Genomic DNA, 8,943 nt, shown 5'->3' with positions numbered 1-8,943 from the left:
GGTTGCCATGTTGTCTGATCTAGTAAATCAGCAGGATCCTTGGCATTATAGATAACAGCGTTTTGATGGTTGACTTTGTGTGGTGATACCACTTCGTCGATGTGTTGTGGAATTTCGCGGCGTCTTTATGCACGAGTAGCGATATGAGGTTATTCAATCGGGAGGATGGGCCCTTTAGCATGAGGTGCTGAAAACCAGGGAGGGAATGGTTTTTATTGGCTGCTTCTCAGTCTTTGTTATATCTGACGCGATGGTGTCTATTGGATGATGGAGTCCTTTTCTTTGAGGTGGTGCCTGAGTTTTTTTGTGCGGGTGGCCTTCAGGTCTGTATGTGTGGCCAGGACGGTTGACCGTGTTCTTTCACAGGTTTTGCGTTATTATCGCCTTCCTCCATATCTGATTTCTTTATCTATTTATCCTGTTTCTGTAGACTGTCCCGTTTGCTGCTGTAATGCGCAGGGACTTGCTGCTGTCGATGGCGTCTCTTTTACAATTGGTGACGGCAGCCGTGTGACCGTGATGGTTGGTTATCTGGTTAGGTCCTGTGATCGGTGTGCTGGTGAGATATCTTGGCAGAGTTGGCATCGAGGTTTCGTGTTGCTTGGTTGGTTTCCGGCTAGAGAACTATGGTGCGTGTGCGCTTATGCTGTTGAGATATGTTTAGGTTGGCAGGCTTCTGTGGGCGAGGCTGGCTGACCCAGGCTGTGGAAAGTGTGGGATCATTGTCCAGGATGGGTTGTAGATCCCTGATGATGCGTTGGAGGGGTTTTAGCTGGGGACTGTATGTGATGGCCAGTGGAGTCCTCTTGGTTTGTCTTGCAGTAGGAGGCTTCTGGGTACATATCTGGCTCTGTTGATCTGTTTCCTTATTTCCTCGTGCGGGTCATTCAACTGCACATCCACCAATGTAATATACACCATCACATGCCAGCAATGCCCCTCTGCTATGTACATCAGCCAAACTGGACAGTCTTTACGGAAAAGGATAAATGTAACTGAGAGCAGTTTGTGACTTATTTCCTCTTGGCTTTAAGAACCAAGTAAAGAACAAATAACAAATGCAACAAATAAATGGAGTCATTTAAACTCACCCCTTGCTAATAATAATTTGTGAATTTCTTCAGCGAATCATTCATGGTCTGTAGATCATAAGAATAGCAAATATGACAATTGAATGTACAATTTTTGCTACAAACGATGCAATTATGCAATTTATAGAACTTGTGTGACTTACATTTATGAAATAGTTAATGTCAATTGTATACTCAATTACAGTATTTGCAATTCACAAATGGCCCTGTATTGTCTAGTTAAATAAGTCTTTCAACCAGGGAGAAGAAATAATACCATGTGAATTACGTAACACAATATGAATGGTGAATTTTACAACTGACTACAGTGTATAAGTCAAAATTCACATTTGAAGACTATTGGATAATTCAAGATGAAAAAAATACTACCCTAGATATTTGTACTACTGACTGAATCAATAAGGGATGCATTTTAATGGGCCATGGATGTGGCTGAAACTCATTAACTTCCAGATATCAAAGGAAGGATTTTTCATTGCTGACTTAGTTCCACCAACAACCAACATATCTGAGATATGACAACGCCCAACCCTCTATGGACCAAGGACTATTTTTGTTTTGTGTGTTTGTAGTGCACATAACACAATGATTATGATTCGACACTGCTGTAATTCTAGTAATAATAAACATCAACACAATAACTCTCATTTGGTCTCATTTTAATTTCTGGGTTTAGTGTGCAGGTGATGGTGGTGGTGTGATAGAGAGGAAGTGAAAGGGACCTTGAAAGGTCATTGAGTCTAGTCTAGTCCCCTGCCTTCACAGCAGGACCAAGTATAGTCCCTGACATTTTTGCCCTAGATACCTAAATGGCCCCCTCAAGGATTGAACTCTCAACCCTGGGTTTAGCAAGCCAATGCTCAAACCACTGAGCTATCCCTCTCCTCATAGGGCAGATGTCCGCAACTGCTTATGTCAATATAACTTATATCGCTCAGGGCCATGAGAAAGCCACCCGCCTGAGCGATGCAAGTTACACCAACCTAAGCGCTGATGTGGACAGTGCTATGTCGGCAGAAGACACTCTCCCACCAACACAGCTACTGCCTCTCGTGGAGGTGGAGTAAATATGCTAACAGGAGAGCTCTCTTCCATTATCTTAGAGAGTCTTCACCAGACGCGCTACAGCAGTGCAGCTGCGCTGATATAGTGCTTCTAGTGTAGACTAGCCCATAATCTGGTGGTCCCTTCTGGCCTTAAACTTTGTGATTCAATCTATTTTCTAGAGCATTGAGATTAGTAATGCATTATATGATAATGTGTCTTTTGTATTTATAGGCGCTCCAGCATGGACTAGGACTCTGTTGTGCTAGATGCTGTACAATACAGAGCAAGAAGATAGTCCCAGCCCCAAAGTGCTCACAACCTAAGTTGTGTGTGACAGTGATTTTTTCTAGCAAATATTAACTTGCTTTAGCAATTGGTAAGTTATGGAGCAGGTGTCTTTCATATTCACAACTGATCACTCTCCTTTTTTACATCTTATTATTTACAGTAATCATTCTCAGCCAATATGTTAGCAACATTTTTGGACTAAAATAATAAATAATAAGAAGTAGCTGAAACTTTGTAGCAAATAGAATGTGAGCATTTGGTCAAATATTGGAATGACTTTTTATGAAAGTAAAACAATGTGAGATTTTTTTTTCATGGTTTATTAGCCTCTGGTAGGCCTCAACGCTGGCAGCCCTGCATATCACTAGGACAGAATGCTAATAGAAAAGAAGACCTTTCATTTAGTGCCAAGGCAAATATTATGTATATTTGAGTTTTTCATCCATATGCTCCCCCTACAAACTTTCAAAACTCCTCTACTGATAAAAGGATTTTGGCAAGAAGAGCAATGCAGATCATTTACAATTTTTGCTTTTTTCACAGAAAGTAGCAGTTAAAAATTAGACTATAAAACAGCATTTTGATTTATCCCTGTTAAAGTATATGATGCGTCATGGATGAAAAAAAGGGTACACAGATTCTGAGGATTGACTTAAATATTAAGAAGATCATGCTAGGAACATCCATATTATTTAGCAGCTGCACACTATTTTACCACACTGAATAAGGCACAATGCCATGTGTGCTGCTTTTCCCTTGTACTGTGCATACATCATTTCCTTGGTAAAAGATTATAAAAGATATTTTACTTTGTCCCTAAATCATTTTAGCATTTAAATAGTGCATTGGCAGTAAATTAGATAAATCATATTCCTAACATGTCTTGCTATTCCAGTCTATAAACTCAATAAATAAATTTCAATCATTTTTCATTATTACTTTTTTCATTTTTATTTATAGACTACTGTAAGTATTTGTGGCACTTTACAAACAGACCAGTGGTAAATGTCCTAGGAAAAAAGAATTTACAATCAAATTCAGACTACCACAATACAAACAACCTTCAGCCACTCTAATGGAGACATATACTGTACTGGAGAGATCAATAGTGGAAGGCTTTGAAGAAGTGAGTTTGGAGGAGGAATTTCAAGGATGACAGATTCATCTCTGAGGTCCCCCAAAACAGCCCCTGCTGAGATGAAAAAAAGAATAGCAATTTCCCATAAACTTTGGATAATTTTACCGAATCTTCCATTCTGCAATTTTCATGCAAACCTTTCTAGTTCAAAGAAAAAGCTGTCAAGTACAACAAATATCAATTATTTAAACTGCGAAAAGAAATGCTTTAAAAAGGGGAAAGGAGGAAAACAATAAATTCATCTAGCAACTAAGTAGCATAATGTTTCCATTCATTCAAACACTGTCCATCAAAACCACTAATTTCTATCATTCAGAGAATAGACATCTTTGTCTACTGCTATTCCCTTGTCATTTTTCTTCTCTTAAAATGTCTGTCTTAAGATTTATTGAAATACAGATAATACAACAGTTACTGGTGTATTTTATGGGCATACCCAAATAGTAAAGACAAACAACTCAAGAAAGAAAGGAATCAAAGGACCAGATCCAAGTTGGGAGTGTTTTTGAGGATACCTGTATTGGATTTACAGGAAGAAATCCTGGCTCTGTTAAAGGCAATGGAAAACGTCCCATTGACTTCAGCTTGGCCACTATTTAACTCCTACGGACTTAGGGGGTTTGTATAGGACATGTCCAGCATGTCTGATCCTGCTAAGGAATTATCTGAACCCCAGGGGCCTAAATAAGATTTTAAAACTTCAGAGAACAGAGTTTCTTGCATGATTTCAACGTGTCTTGTAAATCATTCAGAAACAAACTTTCTGGTGATAATATTTCTATGCTTGGTCCTACTCTAAATCAGGAAGGGCGAAAACATGTACAAGCATCTAAAGGTAGACAGCACTAGATCTGCCCCCTTTTTGCTCTCTGCAGGCCTTCAGACAAGTCACAACTACCTTCTGTGTGAGTATGCTGAGGGAATTCTCTCTCGCCCTTCATGCAAATGCACTGAAGTGGCCACTGTACGGGGAGACTTTGGCAAACCAGTAAAGTGCCTGAAACCACTATGGCTTCTTGTTAAAGACAGCCTAGTCAGCAAGCTGTTAAAAGCAAGTCTCAGGTTGACCAAAGCAGGAGGGGAGGGAGGTTTAGGGTACCACTGAAAGGACAGCTTGACCGCGCATCCTTCCTGATAAGAATTGTGTTGAAGTTGCTGATACATGCATTTTAAAAGAGTAGGATATGCCCCAGGAATGTCTATTGAGGTCTCAAGGCTGCAAGTTCTGGAAAAAACCACACATGGTTATTCAATAATCAGAAGGAGCCTCTTACTTGATCATTGAAACTACTTACTTAACAAGTTTCTTTAAGGGACATGTCATTCTATTACTAATTTGGGGACTCACACTCAGCTTTGGTAATTATCAAGGGTTGGGGGTGTTTTACTAATCTTGTTGTGGATGTGTGTGAGCGCTTGAGACTAGTAAAGTTTAGCTTTAAGTGAAAGCACACTTGTGTTGTCCTGTTTGTGCCAGACATCTATCGGTCAGACAGCCGTGTCTCCCCTGATTTATTTCCTGACACCATCTCACACAGGGTAAAGTTACCAAGAGCTTTTGGGTTGAAAGAACCCCGGGTAACAGCTACAATTAGGCCCTCTACATTATACATTCAAAGATGGCAGAAAAGATGCAGTTAGCTCAGCACATTGAAGATTCTACATGGTTACGCCATCAAATGCAATAACAATTGTACTTTAATACAGAGTCTATTCTTGTCCTTTGGTAGGGCAAGATCATGACATCCATAATAAAAAAGAGGTTGTTTGTTTTTAATATTCTTAATCAGCTTAATTCCTGACAACAAAGTAAGACATAGGGTTGCTTTAAATGGCAAGGCTCCAAATAACAAAGTTCCATTTCGGCATTAATGACAGACTGTTACTAGATGACTGGAGTTAATGTTTTGAAGAACCATTGAAGAGTCAAACAAATTTCTATTTTAAATCACTTTTGTGTTTTCTGTGCTAAGTCTGAAGCCTTTTCTTAGGCAAAATTTAAATTAGCTACACACAAAGTTTTGCCTGAGTAAGCACTGCAATATTTAATCATAGAATCATAGAAGATTAGGGTTGGAAGAGACCTCATGAGGTTATCTAGTCCAACCCCCTGCTCAAAGCAGGACCAACCCAACTAAATCATCCTAGCCAGGACTTTGTCAAGCTAGATCTTATATTTTATCCTGTGCATTTTTTATTTTATTTTAAGTGAGTTTTTTAAGCAGTGTGTTAATGTACTGTGTGATATAAAGATGGAAAACAACTGAAATAACCAATAAACCCAATCAAATGTAGGGGATGATCATCAAGGAGTTAATGCTTGGGATAGGAAATCAGAATTTCTAGATTTTTTTCCCAGCTCCGCTACTTGCTAGCTGTATATCCTTAAGCCAGTCACTTAGTTCCAGATTTTCATATAACTATACACATGCAGAGAGCCCATATTGCATGCACAAATTTGGAAATCTGGACATTATTCTGTGTGTGTCTCATTTGCCCCAGTTGTAAAAATGCTTGTAAAGCCAGGTTTACTACCTTGTGGGAGTTTTTCATAACTTAATTATTGCTGACTGTTCTTTACTGAAATCAAATTCATAGGTGAAATTCACCCCTGGGCATGCAGCCAGCACAAGGCCTGCTTACACCCCTGCAGAGGGCAGGCATTTCACCCTGTAAGTGTAAGGTATAAATGAAAAACATCAGCAGAGGTATTTTCAATTACAGTATGGTTATTCAGAGTACAACTCCAGTCATTTCATTTCATTTTGCTTCAAAAAGAGGTGCAGTAATGTTCCTAGAGCATATTTATGTCGTGTCAGCTACATTAATGTAACTGTTTTCAAAGTACACTGCTCGGGCTCAGTGCTGCAAACTGTTTCACACACATGGGCCACACAACTGTGAGTAAGAGCTATGGTGCAGGAGTAGGAAGGGATTTCCAAGAAGGGTCTCCTTGTTTGTTAGAAGTTCCGTGAACGAAATAGACTATTCAGCTTCATTGTATCATGGCTAGTTCTAATTACAGTATACAACTGCCAGTAATAGTGAAAAAATGGAAGTGTGAATTTATTTGATCAACGGAACTTTTGGCAATAGAGCTTCTTATTACTGGTAAGCTTTCTGGCAGTTAGGAAATTAACTTATGATCAATCTTGGGCCCATTGAAGTCAGTGGTAAAACTTCCATTGACTTCAGTGGGGTAGGATTTCACCCAGAATTTCACCATTTGAATTTATGCCACTCAGCACTATGCAGAATCAGCACTTGGATTGGATTTTTTGCTGACATATTCCTTTTTTAAGTGAGCAGCTTGAAGTTGATTTGTGGTTCTGCTGAGGAATCAGCAGCAGTGACTTTTGGCATAAGGAAATAGGCATTTTCTAGGAATACTCACCAGCCTTTTTATGCACTACAGCAAGGGCACAGTATGCACTCTTTTAGAGGCCCCATGGTTTGATTCTCTGTGATATAATTTCCCTTCTGCCACACTTTGCATTTATATCTGAATTGTAGTAAGTCAAACTAAAAGGCTAGCATACATTTCTGAGTATTAAGGTGTTACGCTCAGAACAATCTAAGAACGTTCATAACCCACATCGTAATTTTATTTACACTATATAGTTGCAGGGCAACATTTCTAGTTTTGTTAGCAAGAAGCAGTCTGCATTTCCTGCTATTGGTGACATGTTTGTATAAAAGGGGTCACATGAAGGAGGACTACTTTCACAAATAAGGATGGGCAGGAATGGACTTTCAGAATCTTATGGAAGTCATCTTCTAGGAGCTCAAAGATTAGGAGTCCTTAAGACTAAGAAATGCTCAAAATAGCCAGGAATGCCTAACCATGATCAGTATGTCATCAGAAAAGCAAATGAGGGCACGGATGTGGCAGTTCTTTATCTTTATAGGTAAATATTAAATTATTGGAATACTTTTGACTTCAGCAGACATTAGAAAACTGTCAGAGAGATGCAAAGTCAATAAAGGCGGCAGTGGAGGAGGAGGGGATTTCTGAAGTTATATCAGGGAGAGCTCTGAAACTCCTGGCCACTGATGTAGTAGCCTGTTAGAGAAAATCGAAATATGTCTTCACATCAGATTCTACTCAGAAAAAAGCTTCATTCCCTCTATGAGGGCTAGAACACCTTGCTAATGAAGTACGTGGATATTACTGTTTTTAATTAATACTCTAGGACATTCACACAAAGATGTAGATATTGACTACAGCGTATGATTTTTTTTAATGGAACAGACCATGTCAACTGAGCCATAAGAAAGTGAAAGCTGTTATTATTTCTAACAAAAATAGCTATGGGTGAGGAAGGAAGCATCTCTCAAAAAGAAAACTATTTGCTAACAATGGAAGAAAAACATGAAAATTATCATGACCATCACGGACGCTGTTCAGGGACACAGGGATCTGGATACCATGGAAATAGCAATTGTATTCAGGGTTAATTTACCTGATTCACATATAAATGAAGACGATTCAGATTTGGGAATTTAATGATCCACAGCAAACCACGCGGCTGTAATAACTGCATATTTTTGATTATAGAATATGTGGACAATAATAATGTAGATGCATAAAAATGACAAGAGATTGCCTTATGTAGAAGAAACAGTGATCTAGCCCCAATTCAGCAATGCATTTAAGCAACATGCTTAAGTCCCAGTGACTCCAACCTCAACCTAACTGTGGTGCCCTAATGCTGATCTGAGTAAAATGTAGCACATATGTTTGTAGATTTTTTTCCCCTAGGGCCATGTTCCTTTTCCTTGCGGGGGACAGAGTGTTTTAAACCTGTTAAACCCTATCTCCTGAAAATCCTTTTGCCTGTTCTTAACTTTAAGCATGAGCAGTCCCAGGCAATAGGTCTTCAAAAGAACAAATGATATGCCAAAAAGCTAAGCAAGTGTGTGTTTGCAGGCTGTAAGTGCCTTCAGCACTTCACTAGAGGTAAGTAGCATCTTCCAGGACTGGACATTTAGATCTAAAATAAGTTGAGAAACATAGTCCTCTCAATCAATATTGGTTTCAGCACCAGTAGACAAAACAGCTAATCAATAAAGGGCTTGTACCACTTTTTTCCTTTCAAGGTTACTATATGCAAGACAAAGATTTTACTACAGTTACAGACTTTTTTTCCCTTCTGTAATTTGTTAGCTTCTGCTAATTATTCAAATTAAAAACCGTAGTTTTCCCAACTAATGCACCCAAAGTGCTTTTCATGTTGAAAATCATGGATGATCTTCCCCAGGATCGTTACTTAGATGACTCATGACAAGTTTTCATTCTGCTTTTCTGATGTTGTATCCTGCCTGCCAACACAACTAAAATCTCAGATCTTCAGTCACTCCAATAGCATGTCACCTGAA

This window comes from Chelonoidis abingdonii, chromosome 14, assembly GCF_003597395.2.
Source record: "Chelonoidis abingdonii isolate Lonesome George chromosome 14, CheloAbing_2.0, whole genome shotgun sequence".
NCBI lineage: Eukaryota > Metazoa > Chordata > Testudines > Testudinidae > Chelonoidis > Chelonoidis abingdonii.
Note: the sequence above shows the minus strand (reverse complement) of the source record.